General features: G+C 41.0%; 1 long non-coding RNA gene across 1 annotated transcript in view; it reads right to left on the minus strand.

Moving 5' to 3' along the window:
• LOC310845834 overlaps positions 1-19,241 on the minus strand; it is a 160,327-nt gene that overhangs the window by 60,921 nt on the left and 80,165 nt on the right. Inside the window, exon 2 of the long non-coding RNA XR_014564989.1 lies at positions 11,886-11,926. This is a non-coding gene — a long non-coding RNA (uncharacterized lncRNA). The remainder of the gene's footprint in view (positions 1-11,885; positions 11,927-19,241) is intronic.

A 19,241-nucleotide genomic window follows, 5' to 3' on the forward strand; every position in this document is an offset into this window, starting at 1 on the left:
CGCTGCTCGGTCCCAGCGCCTGCCAACCTAGCAGTTCGAAAGCACCTCCGGGTGCAAGTAGATAAATAGGGACCGCTTACCAGCGGGAAGGTAAACGGCGTTTCCGTGTGCGGCTCTGGCTCGCCAGAGAAGCGATGTCACGCTGGCCACGTGACCCGGAAGTGTCTCCGGACAGCGCTGGCCCCTGGCCTCTTGAGTGAGATGGGCGCACAACCCCAGAGTCTGTCAAGACTGGCCCGTACAGGCAGGGGTACCTTTACCTTTACCTTTATCACATTTAATACAACTATTTCTAGTTCAGCTGAAGGGACCAATTACTTAGATAAGTTCACTTTGCAGGAGGCCTGAAGCACATTTTATCCAAAATTTCATCTTCTCAACAGAGCACAGCATCTCTATATACTTGGGTAAAATTAGGAATGTACTTTCTAATAGGAAACGTCTGTGTGATATGGTGTCTTTTTCAGTGTCCTTTAAACAAAAGCACTCATTGATACCTGAAATGCTTGCTGGACCTTTTGGCAGACCAAAAGTGTGCATCATATACCTTTCTGTTCTTAAAAGGATCTGCAAAATTAGAGTTCAGAAAAGGGAGTAGATATTATTGGCGTCTTCCTTGGTACGGATATCCTAGCTTGCGTGAAATCAGTTAAGTGGAAGATAAAAGAGTATGAAGTTGACTCATTGCTGTTATGCTTAACAAACTTCTCTAATCCTGATATTCAAGGAATAATTGCCCCTACATTTTGCATTAAATAGTACAGTAAACTCACAGAAAGGATGCTTGCATTCACCTGCAAGGGAAAAGCACACTCAAGCACTCTGTGGCAGCCTGCATTTAACTCACTGCTCCATCAATAATTCTTATGTTACAAACACTACAGTCTATATCCAGTTACCCCCTGGTAGGTGATAATAACTCTGCATTTTAGTAAACATGATACAGGAAAGCAATTTTAGTAAACATGATACCTGAAAGCAATTTCCAAGCTATTTCCTAGTATTTGGAAGCATAATAATCCAAATGGCTAGATTATTCTTATTTTAATCTACTTTTCAGTTTCTTCTTTTGGTATTGACTCTGCGGATTCCATTACGTCAGCTGCTACAATTCTGCACCAAGCCCACGGCTGTAAACTAACCAAGATGTCTGTTAATCCTGAGCTGTTTTATATCCAGTGTTCGCAGTGTGTGTAGTTGGTCAGAGGGCCTTCTGTTCAAACAAGTACCCTTCCTATGTTACAGAAGACAGCCGTCGGTTCAGAGGGCTGTCAGAGGACAGTTGTCTGTTTGAAGCATCCTGTGCCAGGTTAAAGACAAAGAACTACAAGAAGGGAGAACAAAAGTCTTGAAGATGCCCATCAACAGTTATTTCTTTAGCACAGCAGGCACAGGTCACATGGCCACAGTCTTCCACACTATAGTGAGATGTCTCATATAATTATTTATAAATTTGCATGCATATATTATGGTTGCCATATGTCTGGACGTGTCCTCTTTTGGGGGGGCAGTATGCCCATCTGGGTGGATTTTTGCATTTTATACAAATATCTGGGGTTTGGGAGCATTTCTAATTTTTTTTTAATGGGGGGGGGGGTTTGGAGGGCACACATATGCTCAGGAGAGCATGCTTGGAAGGGCACTGTGTCCCAGAAGTGGAAGCATTGCAGAGGGGTCTGGAGCGAGGTCTGCATTGGCAGTGGCATCGCATTGGCAGTGGCATCGCCGCCACCAAGGAATTCTGGGAATTGTGGTTTGTTAAGAGTGCTGAGAATTGTAGCTCTGTTAGGGGCAAACTACAGTTACCACAATCCTTTGGGGGAAGTCATATACTTTAAATGTATAGTTTGTACACAGCCATATTTTTGAGCTGTTATTCTGAAGCATTAACCTGCACCTATTCATTAGGTTCTGTTCTGGCTCAGGTTCAGCACACTTGCAACTAATTGCTCATATTCTGTTCCAGTTCAAGAAAAAAATAAATACATATTTAGCCCAGATTTCAGGACTGGTTCAGTTTTGACTCCCTCAGTGGGAGGTAGGAGCCCAAGAATATTGACAAGGGATGCACAGATAAACGGCATTGTTTCCCGTCTCCAAAATGTCTTCTTCAGTGCTTGTAAGAAAAGCCTGCTCTTTCATTTTAGAAATTGCTACTATATCAGACAGTCAGAGAAGAAAGCGATATTTGTATCATTCTAAAAAAGGCACATTTATATGCTCCTGACATAAGGACCTAATACTATCAAACCCCCTTTCTTTACCTCTGCCAGGAAAATAATTGAAAGCATATTGAGCTGTAGGAACATGGAAAACTAGAGGCATTCCTTGAGCCCTTGTGGTTAGTTAAAGACAAATACTGAGAGACATTGAAACCAGAGTTTGTATGAGGCAAATGCTCATGTCACTGAAATAGGAGTGAATACCTTTCACCGTGGTATCCTTTTGAAAAACAGGGTTTGAGGTTGTTTGGAATTGCTCTTGTGTGGAAAAGGGTGGGCTTTTGGCCACACTTTTCTGCAGGGAAGCCTGTTTGGAGAAATTTTTTAAAATATTAGTTCCTATTCTCAGCAATTTTTCCTGCTTGGTGAACGCTTCTATCCAAAAACAGGGCCTCTCCAAGTGTTGTGACTGATGTGCATTTTCCATTTAGATCAAAGACATCAGCTGCATGTTATCACCTTAAAAATACCAGACAGATGTTAAGGTAGCTGTCAGCAGCAGTAACTCCGAAGGCCTAATTTACTGAAGCTGGAGGAGACAGCTGCCTATCAGTCTTCAAGCTTTTCCATTACCTAAAATTCTTCTCTAGTTTTGAATAGCTTCACTTCAGACTCTTAGTGTTCTTTCTGCTTGCCTTAAATCATGCCCAAACGTTATACTGTCACACTAGAGGTGGGAAGTTCCTTCATCAGGAACAGCCACACTTGTGTTAAAAGGAAGATGGTTTGTTGTACAGTGGTACCGCAGGTTACATATGCTTCAGGTTACATACGCTTCAGGTTACAGACTCCGCTAACCCAGAAATAGTGCTTCAGGTTAAGAACTTTGCTTCAGGATGAGAACAGAAATTGTGCGGCAGCAGCGCAGCAGCAGCGGGAGGCCCCATTAGCTAAAGTGGTGCTTCAGGTTAAGAACAGTTTCAGGTTAAGAATGGACCTCCGGAACGAATTAAGTACTTAACCCGAGGTACCACTGTATATGGTTTCACAAACATAGTCATTGCCTAGTCAGAGCAAGGTATTATTTTGAAACGGCTAATCCCACACAAGTGAGAGAAACTGACTGAGAATCTCAAAAGTCTTCAGCTGTGAGATTAGAAGCCACTTTTAAAAACTGCAATGATTTTATTTGGAGCAGGGCTAGGCGACTGCTTATAGGCCATGATGGTTTCAAACATGTCTTTGAGCTTTTTGGATTCTCCACACATTTCCTTCCTGCTGCCTCCCCACCCCTCTTTCTGAGGGGAAAATAATTGTACGGCAAAACGCTTTCACACAACTGGGCATTTCATGGAGCACCTGCTTCACTATTAATATCAACTGCATGAAGGAAAAGCCCTGAATCAAGGCTTGGATGCAAAACACCTTTGATGTTTCAAAAATGCTTCAGAGGAATCAGTTCAGCAAAGTATGCTCCAAACTGTTTACAGCTGTGGTCTTATGAACAACAGTGATCGATTTGAAATTGCTAAAACAACAAAGTCTTGTGGCACCCTAAAGACTACCAGATTTATTATGGCATCTATTTATTTATTTAACCATTTCTGTCCCACCTTCTCCTATATGTCTTTTAAAAAGGCTGAAGGCCTTTTAATATATATTTATTATATGTTAAATATAATAAAACAGAATCACAAAACTCCTAGAAGCAGCAGTGTACCTTCCCCCTTCCTCAAAAACACCCAAAATACAAAGCAGCCATTAAAGTAATTGGCTGTCTTCCAACAGAAAAAGCCGGTCAATTTAGAAAGTTAAAACAGATCAGTACAGGAGCTTCAAAAGCAGCCATTGCCCCCAAGCCCTGCTAATCAGGAAGGTGTGGAGCACCGGTAGAAAGATGTTAAGAAACTTTAGAAACCACGGTGGCACTGCAACTGTTTGTTCAGTGGCTCACACAGTTAATAATCCTGCTGACTACACATCTGGGGGCTTATTCTCTGCCAGCCATGCATGTACTTAGTAGCAGCTAGATACAAATTTCCCTTTGCATACGACACACCTTTCCCCAACATGTCCTTGCATGCATGGAAACACAAGCATGCCAACAGGTTCTGTCAGTGGCGTGCGGTGAATTTTCTTATAGGGGAACAGGGCTGTATGTAGAGTTGGGGACCCCAAGGGTGCTCTAGTCCAACCGCCTGCAAGACAGAAATCTCCACCCAAGCATCTCTGGCAGATACCTAAAAGCCTTCAATGAAGGAGACTCCACAGCCTCCCAAGGAAGTCCATTCTCCAGCTGGTCAATTTGCCAGTTCCAAGCAGCTTGCAAAAAGAAGAAAAGTTTGGCTTTGCTTTATTTTGTGTGTTTTTTGAAAAAGACAACCCCAGGTGGAAGGGTGGACCTCCCCTTAAAAAAACCAATTTTTAACGCACGCCCTTTCTTCATCTTCTCCCTTTCTATGATCATGTTATTGTTGGTTGTTGCATGCTGCTGCTGATCCTTCAGGTTCTGGCAGATTGGGGCTGGGGGTTTATGTTATTAAAACACCACACTTTCAAAACACACACACACACACAGTGGCTGTTCCACCCCTACCCCATAGGCACTTCAGGCTTTCTGACTGCTCTTCCTTAAAAAAATGAAGAAGGGGCTGCGGTTCTGCTTCAAGCAGCCACTTCCTACTCGTGTGTGTGTGTGTTGTTATGATTACAGAGGTAATGAGAGAGAGAGCCTGGAGCCTGGAGACACTGGCTAAGCAGGTAATAATAATAATAATAAATTTTATTTATACCCCGCCCTCCCCAGCCAAGACCAGGCTCAGGTATAACACCAGATATAAAACAATTGATTGAAATACAACTTAAAAAACAAGATTAAAATACAACATTAAAATGCAGCCTCATTTCAGCAGAAACTCAAAAACTTTTTGGGGGAGGAAAACGTCAAGTCTTCACCAAGTCTAACTATGCAGACTGCTCCTACGTGGGCCAGAAAAAAGCCAGGGAAGTCCCCAAGTAGGAGTTCCATCACAGAAGGCACACAGAAAGGTCCCGCTGGGAACATTAAGGGGACTAGGCTAGTCCCACTAGTCCATGGACCGCACACCACTGAGTTCTGTATAGTTTGTTTCCCCTCTCCTTTGCTCCTGCCTATTGGAACTATGATGGTACACTAAAGATCAGCATTCCAAATGGTAACAGGGCCATTGCCCTAAGTTATATAGTAAAACATCATTCAAAGTGGCACGGTTAGTTTTGAGGCATGTGTAGGGAACCCCTTGGCCTTCCAGATATCATTGGACTCCAACTCCCAACAGCCCCAGCCCACATGGTGAGTGGTCAGGGATGATGCAAGCTGTAGTTCAACAACATCTGGAAGGCTGAAGGTGCCCCACCCCTATTCTAGAGAGTTGATAGGCCTCAGTAGGACTACAGAGTCCAGACAAGCAAACAGTCGAGTCTCAGGAAGGTCAGCAGCTAGTGTGAGAATGAAGGGTGTCAAGAGGAAGCTCAAATCGGCAGGAGCTTCTTAAACAGCCAAGGCTAAAAAGGAAGCGCTGGTTGTTGAGCCATGGTGGACATGTAATGACTGGTTTCCTAAGACTAGGTTCCATGTAGATTATTATACTGGTTGCTAACCAGCAGTTGGCCTAAGAAAGAAATGATCAGCTAGCAGCAATAAAAGCATCCAACGAAATGTGATAACATTAAGTTCCATGCTTGCTGTATTGGGTATAGGGCACAATGGGTAACGTTAACATAATTCAAATTAGGTTTGCTTTAATATATAATTGTGTACTGGGTTTGATCTCCTCTGAGGCACTTTGCATAACCACTTTCAGATACATTTCTCTTTTCCTGATACGTACGACTTCACCATCACACTTAAATTTACTGAACTTTTAAAATATTTCAATAAAAGTTCTGTTTCTCTGCTTATAGATAAATCAGTACAAAAGTGAGCATTGTGTTTAAATCAACAGCTGATTTGGGATGCCTTGAAAAGGAATTCACAACAGCTACAATAGCACTTGGCCATAAGTGGAAACAGAAAGAACTGCCATCACTGAAAGAGAAGATTAGTAGGATCTGGGATGTGATATACATGTTGAAACTTACAGACATTATTAAATAGAGAAAAGACAGAAAGGGAAATAAAAGTTTCATTGAAAAATGGTCCATGTTTATTATGTACTGCACTACAACAATAAGGTACGAGATGATGTTCAACCAAATAACTTATTAGAAGCCTTGCAATAGGGACAGCTTGTTTTCTCCCCCACCCCAACTGGAAATATATGAAATCAAAAGTTTATTCTCTGCTTAGTATAAGTGTATGCATAGATACACACACACCTTTTTCTTTTGCGCATTTATGTGCTTGTAGATAAAATTTCTTAGCAATAAAAAGGATTGAAACATTTTGTGTTTTTTTGTGTAAAATATATGATATATATTACCTAGGGAAGGACAAATTGTTAATTTTGGTTACCCTCAGTTTCTCATTTTTTCCACTCTTCATTTTAGTTTGTCATATTTTTCACACCAGTTTGCATTAAAAAAAAACTCCAAATAACATTTAGTGCATTTTTCTCCTAATATACACATTTTTGTATGGGATTTTGCCAAATGTACAGTTATTTTACAAACAATTTTCCCTAACATGATGCATTTTTGTATGTTTATTACTACTGTTATGTGCATTTTTTACAGGCACGTCCCCCTATTATATGGATTTTGATACACCTTGCTTGTTTAGAAAATGGCATCACAAAGTGTGGACAAGTTGGGATTTTCAAACATTTCAGTTTAGTTCAGTTGTTCTGTAAAGTACAAATTAGGCAGGCACAACCAAAGAAGAACCCCACCCCCCAAATGCTGCTACAGCTTGAAGGGAGAAGGCCATATGGATTTTCTGGCTGAGGCACCAAAATATAGTTGGCTGCCACTGTTCTTAGGCACTGGTTTGCCTTTCAATGGGGCTCATCTGGAGATTTTTTTTTTAAGGAACACAGTCTGCAGCAAGTCACTGGAGGGATTTGCAGGGATCTGTCAAGCAAATGTCATGCTGAAAGACTCTAATTGTATGGTAACAGGGTTAAGCACTTATCTCCTCTTGCATGTATAAATGTAAGAGTCTTTGCTGTTTTTGGCAACAGGTATGCATTAAAAACGATGTTTCTGAGTGTTTAAAGATAATGGCACAATGAGAAATGAAGAAGTGTTTTGTCTGAGGAAGTCAAAGAAGAAGTATGAAGCTGATAGTATTTATCAGCTTTGATAACCACACCAATAGTTGAATTTGGGCTCTTTCTGTGGGTCTAATATAATGCATGCACCTTATGCTTACATATCTCAAAATAGTTAAAATCTGTATACAGGCAGGGCTGTGGAAGTTCATTGCTTTTCTCGGATGACTTAATTTACCTGAGAAGTTTGCGAAGAAACACAGCCAGTTTCCCCATTTTATTCTCATCGGGTAGATTGAAAGACTGAGGCAAGTGTAAGGTCATCCAGTGAGATTCATAGCTGAGCCGTTCTTGTGGTCTAAGTCCACCCATATGCTTTAGGGGGTTACATAGGTTTCAATTTGCATTGGTGTGTTCTGTGAATCTCATTCTCTTTCTGGGTTGCTGTATGTTCTCTGCACTTCAGTGTGTATTCTGTATCCCAAGTTCCTCTGCATAAAATTCACTATAATGGAAAATTTAAAAAATGGTTCTAACCTTTTTTTCTTTTTGGCCAAAGTGGATGAAATTAACTGGCACATGAGCCTCTCCAGAGTAGACTAGGTATGCCAACTTGTAGACATATAGGGGATTCACTTTTCTCAATAATTTTTTATTTATGAGGGCAGGGCAGAATGGAGACTTCTCTTTTTCTTACCTTAAGGTCATTAAGACATGGCCAAGTAGTGCATATTCTTGCTTCTCTCTCCCTCTGTCCCCCCCTCTCTGTGTCCTCCAATGGGACATAACATATGAGGCCGTCTAGAATGGTGCCAGCAGAATTTGAAAACTTTTTGTTTCTTTCTTTTATTAAGCAGATCTACATAGGATTTTAACGTAAAAGAAAAATAATCCTCTGCTGCTGTGCTTTAACAGAATTCTTCAGTGTTCCACAGGCAACATTTTGCATAGTCTCCTGTTTTTCAGGTTGAAGGTAGTCAAGAATTAATATATGAAAACTGTATTGTGCATTCAGAACAATTATTTTAAAGAAGCAAGACAAGGGGAGAGGATTTGGACCTGTTGGCCTGCCAGACTGCACGCTAGCAACTGCCATGGGATCGTGCACTCCAGCGAGCTGCCAGGACTTTAAGTTTTAAAAAGGAGATAGCACTGTGATGAATCTCCTCCGGACATTGTTTTATTGAATGCCACATAACAGACTGGAACAGGAGTAAAAGGAGCCTGTCAATTACTATAGCAGCAAGAAAACCCTTGTTCCCTACCATAGTGCAGAACTGCAGCTCTTTGAACAGCAGCAGCAGCAACAACGGCCAAAGGATCTATTGATGCTCTGTGCAGGTCTGGCACTGAATGGAATCTAAGATGGTCCCTTATGTCACTATTTGAATTTTTGTAAATGGTGCCCAGAAGACATGTTGGTTGAAAGAAATGCTAGTTGGAATGCTTATTTTAAATGGGCCTGAAATGAAGGCCTCTGATGACTTCATAGTCATACTTGTGTGCTAAGACTAAACATTTTCTTTCATTTAGGCTGGCAGTGGAAATGTTTGTCATATCTAATACAGTGCTCTATTTGTAGATATTAATATTGCACTGGCCAGCTGCCAGTTTGTATGTTTCTTTTATTAGGTGTCCTCTGCATGAAGCCTGCCCCCTTTCAATTTATCTGCATTTTGACCTGTGCATTAGTAACTTATTTCCATTACTCTGTATTAAACTTTCACAGGCCATCTATCATGTAAATTACAGTACTGATTTAAAAGGTATTTGATTCCTCCCCACCTTGGTTCTGTGACCATGTTGTATACATCGCTGGCTTAACTGTTCAACATGAAGATGTTTACATTTTCATCTCTGTTTTGTCCAGCTGAAAGTAATACGGAAGGGTTCGAAAAGAAATAGGCAAGATAAGAGGTGGGATCAAAAAAGACTTCATGGGAAAAGGGACTTCTACTGATGGAAGTGCTATTGTACAACTCTTTCTAGAGCTTGTGCAACCTCTTACAGAAGTAGAAGCACAAGAACTGCTCTCACACCTGCCTTTTATGGTATTGTACAAGCTCTTGCATGAGATGACAGAGCGAAGGCTGCCTGCTGATTTATTCTTCTCTGAATTGAACCCATAGTGAGCTACTGCAGATTCAATGCAATATAATCTAGCTCCTCCCCTTAACTATACAGCCTTTTCTTGTGGCTGTGCAATGTCATCACAGCTTCAGACTGCCTGTGCTTTCAGCTGGTGCAACAGGGAGTTCTGCAATGGCAGAGCTGGGTGGAGGGATACCCTCACCACATCCTAATCCCTTCCAGCTCAGCGGATCAGGGGTTAGGGTTCTTCTGTTAATCAGATTTAAATACAATCTGTATTCTGGATTCTTCTCAAGAATAATCTATTTGGAGACAATCCTATGAAATAAAGCGGCTAGTGGGTGGTTGAATATATCCCCAAACTCTTTGCAAGGAAATACCATTCCTTCACGGGCTTCTAGTTTTAATTTTAAACACACACATGTAGAATTCTCTTCCTTGTAACTGTCCTAAACCCATGCTCTTCCTAGTAGAATGTGGATATAAGAGTCATTTTGGAAGTGTGTAATGGAGAGTAATAATCTGTAAAAGCATCACAGATCCTCTTATTCTCAGTTATAAATGAACCTTTCCACTGCTTTATCACTGTTACTGTTTGAGAGTTTAATTTACAGGGTAGCCTTCTCACCAAGAGTCTCCTACTTGCTTTTCCACCCCTCTCTCGGTAGCAGTTAGACCAAGACTGGAGAGACCCACATTGTCATGAAGCTCACTGACTGAGCTTAGATTAGTCACACTCTCTTGGCCTGACCTATCTTGCAGAGGAAAGGTGGGATACCTGTGTAATAAATAGATATGGACTTAGTAAACCTTCTACCATATCCCTTTCCAGACTTTTGATAAAATGTTATAGGACATCCAAGCATGTTCTGGCCACACACACACATGATCCTGTCTCCTAATCCTGAAGTACAGGCCCTCCTAGGAGGGTGCTGTTCTTTGCACACATTATTCAGCGCATAACGCTCAAAGAGATCCTATAGCTGAGTCTTCTTCCAAAGTTTTGACTGTATTGATATGAGCATTTACCACACAATTAAATCACCTCGAATAATCCAATTTTCTGGGCAGATGTTAGGGCAAGCTGTCAGAGAAAAGTCTGCAAGAATCCATTTTACAAATATGTACATACCTCCCTTTTGGATCTATAGTAACAAAAGAGTGTTGTTGCTTTTTTAAGACTACAGCACCGTGGCTCTCCTTGCTTTTGATAAGCCAGCAGTAACAGATTGATACAGGAGTCAATTAGATTTTAAAATAGGGCTCTGACCATTTTTCGTATATGTTTCCTGGAGCAAAACAGCTGAGTTTTATTTTTAAAATGTAGCAAGCAAGCAAACAAAGAATAGCACCGAGAACTATGAGGAGATTTGGCAAAGAGGGGAAAATTGTGACTGGCCAGTAAGGCGAAAAGAAAATTAGTTCTAATATTAGGTAAAATTGGAATATAGGTCCCTATAGGCTCCCAGCCAAAAGAAATTCAGCCCAGTTTTTGTCAAAGTGGTACACATAACTTGGAAGTGGTGGCATGTCAAAGTTCACAATGGGTCACTTTAGCTCCAAATAAAATATTATCTGACATGGTTGGCTTTAGTTTCCATGCACCAGTCAGTGCAACAGAGCTGGTCTAATTTGTGTTGTGAATCCAGTTTTTCATACAGTGCTTTCTTTATTGAAATCTATATAAAGCTTTCTTTAAGCAGCGTTTTTCACTGGAAAGCAACAAAGGGGTGTTTATACAGGACAATAGGAGAACCTTCATTTACTTTGTGGAGTTGGTTTTTTGGCTTATGCAATGAACACAAAAGGAAGTGAACACCCCCATGCAGTCTACCTTTTTGTTCCGTGTGTAGGAAGTGTGGAGATTTGTTATTATAAAGTCTGAAACTCCATATGAGCTTAAGTTTTTAGTTTAGCGAACCACCAACTATATAACATCTACTGTGAACACAGGGATAATGATTTCCTTGTGTGTTGTTAAGATTAGAGTGAATGAATGCAGAGCAAGTCAATTGCCACCTTTGCTTGAAAACTGTCTTGCAGTGAAAGAAACCTTGAACAGTGATTCATTGTTGCACAACACTCAAACTTCCTTGGCCTTCGGAGATGCAATGGACCACCTCACATATAACCAAATACTTCACCGTACTGGATCAGCAAGGAGTCATTTCAGTTATGGTATGATCTCTTACGTTCGCATGTTGACACAGAAACTGCCTAGGCCAAGGATGAGGAACTTTTAGCCCTCCAGTTCAAGTTGTTGGACTCCAGTTCCCATCAGTCCCAGTGAGCATGGCCAATGTCAGAGATGATGAGAGTTGTAGGCCAGTAACATCTAGATGATCACAGTTTCCTTATACCTGGTTTAAGCCCTAGGTTGCTCCACTTGCTTGCAAAAGTAACCTCTAGCAGCCTCAATTTAATTATAGCAGGGATTCCCTACCTGCGGTCCAGGGGGCTTCATTCTGATGGTCTGCAGCATGCCTGTAAAATACAATAATAATAAAAACATTCAGCATCTAGAACAGTGCTGAATGGGCAGAAAAATCGTTAGATGGTCCACCGAGACAATCAGCAATTTTCAGTTGGTCTGGGGGGAATAAAGGTTTGGGAACCACTAATATATAGATATCAAATCCTCCTGTAAGTGGATTGTTTTTGATATGATCTGCCTTGGATCTTCCCTGTCCCTGCTTCTCATCATATTCCTAAAGCTCCTCATCACAGTTTTTGAATTCGTGGTGCAGGTGCCAGGAATACAGGAAGCTATCATTCATCAGGTCTACTGATGGCAACAAGGTTTCAGGCAGAGTTCTTTTCCATCACCTGCCCCCTTTAGCTTGCGACCCTCATGCAAAAACATGTGCTACACCACTGCTCATTGATCTCTTTCTTGATTAAGAGTACCATAGTTGTTTTTGAGTTTTCTTGTGCTGAGAAGAAGGATGTAACACCAGACCAGGAAGTTCAGGTGGCCCAGCACCCTCAGTAGGAATCATTTGCAAAGTCTCTAGACCAGGCTGTAAAATTTTAGCCCAAGCTACTTTATCAGAACGTTAACATGGTATAGTTCAAGGGCAGCCTAGAACATTATGGTTCTTTCCCACCCATTTTAGATTTCCTGAAATGTTCCATTTCCTTTACCAAAGTTGCTGCCACCACCACCACCATTACACACAGCCTTTAAAGACTGTGCTGGTGTGTCTGTTATAATTGTAGTGTAAGACAGATGTTCTTGGGACTCCAACTTCCATCATCCCTGACCATTGCCTATGCTGCCTGGGGATGATGGAAATAGTAGCTCAATAGCACATGGAAGGTCATCCAGTTGCCTACTACTGTAAGAGATCAAGAAAAACTGTTGGGCTTTCTGCGCTTAGAATTGCTCATTAGTCCAGCACTGCCTTTTCAGCTGTTCTCCACCTCTCAGTCCCATATCCAGGGAAAGTGAAAACAATTTTATACATAGCCAGGAGTAGATTGAAAGTTTCATTTTGAGGACTTCAAACAGAATATAAATCTAGATAGTGTAGTGATAAAAATGTTTGGCTGAAGTTTCCTATTGGCTTTTCAACATGAAATATAGACATGAGGGATTTTTTTATAGGCACAAATGTTATTTTTCACTGGCTGTCAGAAGAGGCCTATTATGGCTCCTTCTACAATTCTCTATTGTGATATGCTAGCAAGTTTATTCTTTGTTTCCATTAGACTGAATAAACATTGGGATTTGGTTCATCTTCTAATCCATTATATAGGATTTTCATTGTGAGGGACATTTTTATTTTTTTGCCTGACAAATTCTCAAAATATAGCATTTGAAAACATTTTTTAAGTAAAGGCATCCACCACTCATTTGGTTTACAGTTACTGGCACATTTTCAATATGAGAGGTCCTGGTTGATTTTTTAAAAGCAGGGCAAGAGTACTCAAATACCCCTATGACAATTGAGACGAGCTCTGCAGAACGAGTTTATAAATATTTATGCATTTAAAAGACGAGTGTCTATAAGCCCCAGTGTGGTGGAAAGGAATATATCTAATTCAGAGATCTTCACAGTGTTATAATGGAACTGCAGTACCAGTAATGCCATTTGACTGAATGCCACTGTTCTTCTCAACAGAATGAAAACATAACACAACGTACGCAAAATCAGCAAAGCATCATGATTTGGAGTTGGGGGAAAGAACATCTTTACTATAAAGAAGGAAAAAGTTCAACTTTTCCATCTGGCTCAGTGTGATGGCTTGTGAATGCTCTTCTCAATAAGTACCTCTGCTCACTCAGAGATATATACAGTTTTTTATTTTACATATGTACAGACAGCGTATTACAATCGTGCATCTGAATCCGCTGGTTCAGATTCTGGGAGTGGCCTGCGCCAGCTTCTCCTCCAACAGAAAAGGCGGGGAAGTTTCATGTGATGCCTCTCCCCCTTCCTCCTTAACTCTCTCCTCTCCCTGGCAGATGGAATAGGCATTGTCTCGCTATCAGTGCCAGAACTTCCTGTGCGGTGCTGAGGCTCTGCTTCAACATCCGAGAGCCTTCCCGCCTCCTGGCTTTCCCCTCTTTCCTCAATCGCCACTTCCTGCCCACCTCCCTCTGCCTGTTCCTGCTCCTCCTCGGCATTCTCTGGCAGTACCATGACACTCAGCTTCTGTCATTTCCAGGGAGAATTCTTCCTGCAATTCCTGTCAATCATGTGTTTTTGAAAATTAAATATCAGGTGCCAGGCACCATAGTCATCAAGATCAAAGCATGCAGAGAGACTGGCAGGTCAGGCAAGTGAAGGGCCAGGTGCTTCCTCACCCACTCCTGCACCACTTTCCCCCAGAACCAGGAGAGAATTGAGGCATGAAGAACAGAGGCAGCTTCCACGCAGATATAGGGGGGTTATACATAAGATGGTGGATGGTTGCTGCAACTGCTCTGTAGATGACAGACCTGGGAATAGCTGCCTAGACACTAAATTGGTGTGTGTGGTATTCAGAGCCATGGAAACTGCTGTGTTAGCTTTGGCAATAAAGAGTGAAGTATCTGCCGTGTACATTCCTTTGCTGGGGAGCACCCCTGACACTACCCCTCCCAGTTTTGTGTCATCTGAAAATCTGATGAGAATCCCGTCAATTCTTTCCTCAAAGTCTTTTATAAAGACATTGAATAACAACAGGCCCAGCGGCACTTCACTTGTCACTTTTTCCCAGGATGATGAAACATTAATGAACACTTTTTGGATTGCGTTAGTCAACCAGCTACAAACCCACCTAACAGTTATGTTGTTCTTATGTAGCCACATCAGTTTCTTCACATGCCTCCCACTTTTCTTTTTTGTTGGAATTGTCTGCTTTTCTGCCTTCAACCTTTAAGAAACTCCCATCCAACTTGGACTCCACCTTCTGTTTGAGTATTTCTGACCAGGGGATCTCACCCAGAAGTTCCTTAAGCTTTTCAAAACCAGTCTTCTTCAAGTCCAGAGTGGATGTCTGACTACACTCAGCTTTCCAATGTGTTTTCCTTTGTAATTTCCCCTTGCTCTTGTGTTCGGACTGATAAAATCAAATTTTAAAATAATGATATTTTGACAATAATGATTTGAATTACTGTTCTACAAAAACCTCTAGTGCCATATTTGATTTTGGTTTCCTTTACTCTGGAGTCCTTGGAATTCACTCTACGACTAATTGCCTGAGCAGACTACCCGGTATAGTGAGTTTGCTGAGCCCCTAAGCAAGTTACAGATATTAAAGATCTGTTTACTGGGAGCAGCCATGGACGTAAGATGCCCTCTTGGTGGCAAGGGTGAGGGCCAAGAGAAGGGTGGCTGGGTTTACTGGTTGGTGTGTCTCTCCTCCCTCTCAAAGTGCAGGCTACATCTTGTGCCATTACACGTACGTAATGTTCACACCATTTTCACACCTAGTATTAAAGTTTCTTTTTCCACTCTGTTGTCTGGACTACCTTAAGCCAGCACTTGGCTATCAAATCCACAGACTTAGGAACATGGAAGAAAGTCTATTGAACTCTCCTGCTGCTGATCATGCCTGAACGGGCTAAATATATGCAGCAAAAATATCTAGCGAGCCAAAGCAAATATTTAGATTCCCCTGAACTCATTAAGGAGGGAAATTCAGTTGAGCAGAATTCAGGTCCTTACATCCATCAAAGAGATGTAAAAAAAATCTAATTTTCATAGTGAATGATAGATTAAATAGCAGTGTATTTGCATTCTTCTACCTCTATAGGTGGGGGACAGGGAGGGTCACAGATTATATGAATTAAGTGTTGTGAACCTTGCAGAAAATAAGGGAAGTTCATTAGCAAGCTCTTATTTTACACCAAAGCAGGAGTGGTGGTAGCTATTCACTCTGCACAGCAGTAAGAGTCACAGGCAGCATGTAGAAAGTCAGGTAACTTCTCAAGTTTCAGGTTAAACCTAAAGGAAACTCAGAAGGCCCTCCCTCCCAGTACATTTCTTTTCATTTTATGTGGAGTTAGCAGCATTCAGTGTCAATTAAGCTGCCAGGATCTTGAGATAATAACAGCAGGAAATTCTCTCGCAAGATAAATTCAAGATGGTAGCTACAACTTGTCTTTACTGAATGAGACCATATTCTGAAGTGTATATATAAACCCAAAGTAAAATGTATTCAGCATTTATATTGAAACAGCAAAATATCTCATTTCACTACCCTGCCATAGCTAATATATATATATTGCCTCGAACATATTCTGTTTATAGTCTGCAAAGGACAAGGTTTATTGGATGGGGTGTGTTTTGAGTTCATGTGGGTTTTCTTCCTTGAACTGGAACATATATATATATATATATATATATATATATATATATATATATATATCAGTGTCTTGTGTCGTTTTGCCCAGCTTTTCTGTCTGTAGCCTTGCCAAGGTTTATCACTGCTCACTTCTGGATAGTGTTAATGATGCGGTCACTTCCTGTCTGCAAAAGAATGGTAACATTCACCAGATTTCCCTGCATACTCCAGAGAAGCTAGGGAGCACTATCTGAATGGTAAAAAAGAAAAGAAAAGAAAAATGATAACAGTATATGTAGAGAAATTTGGATTATAATATACTGAACACACTTTGTCAAATGGATGAGAAGGGAAGTCTTTTCTGCATGAATCTTTTGCCTGCTAAATGCGTTTTCTTCCACCCTGTTGTGATTTCTGAATTTGTCATGGAAATAAGCTTCTCGTTTTCAGCACTTCATGCAACATATTGTGAATATTAGTGGGAAGTGGAAACCAGAAGAAAGAGAAGAAGTGATGAGAAGCGACGAAGGGGGTGCTGGCAATAAGTTATCCTTACTCACCTTTGTGACTACGCAAAGCCCAAAATTAGAACAGACATTGTTTTCAGTGGAACATATGCTTCAAAGTCCTGCTTTTTCCAATACACAGAGAAGAAGGGGGTTGCTTAGAAAAACAGGGTAATAAAACACAGTACTCAAGCTACCAGTGCAAATATAGGAAATGTGTTTAGATGAAGTCACTGTGCCTAAGTAATTCTGGGTATGCCATTTCCCCTCTATTTCCAGTGTTCAGGATGTGAGACCATTGCAAAAAAGAATGCTCCGTAGTCATAGACTATTTTTACATGCCACCCTAATCTCTACAGCAGTGTGAGATTAAGGGGTTCCAGGTATGCTTACCCAGGGTCTGTGATTCCTTTTGGAAAAATGAGGCACAGCAGACCCAGTAGTGTCTTTATGATATATGGTTTATACAGCCCGAGTCTACAATGAAGGGGTGCACAGCGTTCATACCCCAAGAGCTTCTTGCTTCTTCCATAGTTACAGAAGCATTTAACTCCTTACTTCACAACATTTCAATAAATATAAGATTTTGGGTATATCAATGTGAACAAGAGGAGAACTGTACTTTTCCTGGTGGTTATATTGCTTCTCTTTTCATTCTAACAAATGTTAGTTACATATGGAGCTCTTATTTTTCTTCAATGTTGTCATATAATGAAGATCTTAAATGGAGTGATGGATATCTCCAACAAGATTCATTCCACAGCTTCCACTCTGTGCTGGTAGAGCACTTTAATCTTCTCTATGTCAAAAGTGGTTCCACCTACATAAATATAAACTCTTAGTTATTGCTTCTCTTTGTCTGAAATTTGGTACCATCAAATTAAACTCCAAAGGGGTCAGGTTTTAATATATTAATATTAAATAATAATATTAATATACACACTCAGGTTATATCTTTAAACTTTGTTCAGTTATATGCATGACCTAAACACGAGGCAGAACCAGCCCAAGACTTTAGACTGCCTGAGGCAAAGGACAAGATGTTCCTGTCCTCACCCAACCTACAAAACCTGATCAAATTGGCAGTCAAATCTTACTTTAACACTGGCAATGGACAATGTCCATTAAGCGGGGCAGGGCAGGTCACTCGGCACACCCAGCTCTGTCCTTCAACACCACTCTACCACTTCCTTCTCATCAACATATTCTGCCTGAGTGCTAGTCTCTTCACATTGCCTAATAATAGGGTCAGCTCTGGCAGGATGGGCTCTGTTTTTATTGTATCAGATATCTGCATGGACTTCACCGATAGATTTTGTGGAATGCTTCTTTGCCATTCGAAAGAAAAACTCTGTGTACAAGTTGTTACATTCAACACATCTAATTCAGCATGTATCCGATGTTCTTTGTATTTTCTTTGCTGTTAGCATGAAATAAGTCAGTCCTTTTATACAAGTATCAAATGTTTGAGAGTGGACTCTGGAGGAGGAGGAGGAATTGGATGGTGAGGATGAGAAAGTTGAGGGAAGCAAAAGGGGACCTTCGAATGATTTGCCCAATTATCACTTTAAATCTCTCTCTCTGTCTCTCCCTGCCTTGTCCGGAGGCAAATCACAAGCCTCAGATTTCACTCACAATGTTCTGTTAGCATGTTCCTGGCACTTGAAAAAGTAGATAAGTTGCTGCAGGCAGATGCTTGAAGAAGGTGTGTGCTAGTTGGCTTCAGAGAGGGGAAATGCTCATCGTTAATTTATATTATTTTTAGTAGAGCACATTATATCATCCATGTGAGTGAATATTCAGACATCCATATCAAGCCCCAGGCAATGTTTGTTCTTTTTTTGGAAAAGATTCCCTCCTCCATTTCTTGCATAACTTGTTTATTCACAATTTGTTTAGTTTTTTTAAAAGATGCAATAAAAACAACTTCTTTTAGGAAGGTTGTGGTTTAGTAGTGGGAGGCTGAATGGTAGGATTTTAAGCTTCAGTTTGAAGGTTACCCCTTAATTGGGATTCCTGAATGTATTCAGTAATGTAAATATAAAATGGGTACCTCACTTACAGTGAAAACATGAAGAGATGACCAGAAAAGCCAAACTCTCTCAAGTAATCAGTGGAAAATAGATATTTGATGCTAAGTGGCAAGAAAAAATTGGAGGAAGTTTCAACAAGGGGCTGGTTTTAATCTTCACTGCTTGGCACCAGGTACCTGAGAGGACTTTCTTCCCCCACGGGAACTTGCTGGGATCTTATAATCTGCTGAAAGGTGCTTCTTCAGGTCTCCTTGCCATCTAAGATGAGGTGGATGATGAATGACAATAAAGAGTGGTATCCAACTAACATGTTCCATCAATGCAAGGATTTTTGCTTGCACAACACGACTTTCTTCCCTCACCTCTTCCTATGCATGTCCCAGGCCCATGCCAAGCTTACCTGAGGCCTAGGCCGGGAGTCTTGTTGCAATAAGATTCTTGGCACGACAGTGCAAGTCCACCCAGTTTAGCCCTCCGAGGCCCAGG

This window comes from Podarcis gaigeae, assembly GCF_964106915.1.
Source record: "Podarcis gaigeae genome assembly, chromosome: 5".
Lineage (NCBI taxonomy): Eukaryota > Metazoa > Chordata > Lepidosauria > Squamata > Lacertidae > Podarcis > Podarcis gaigeae.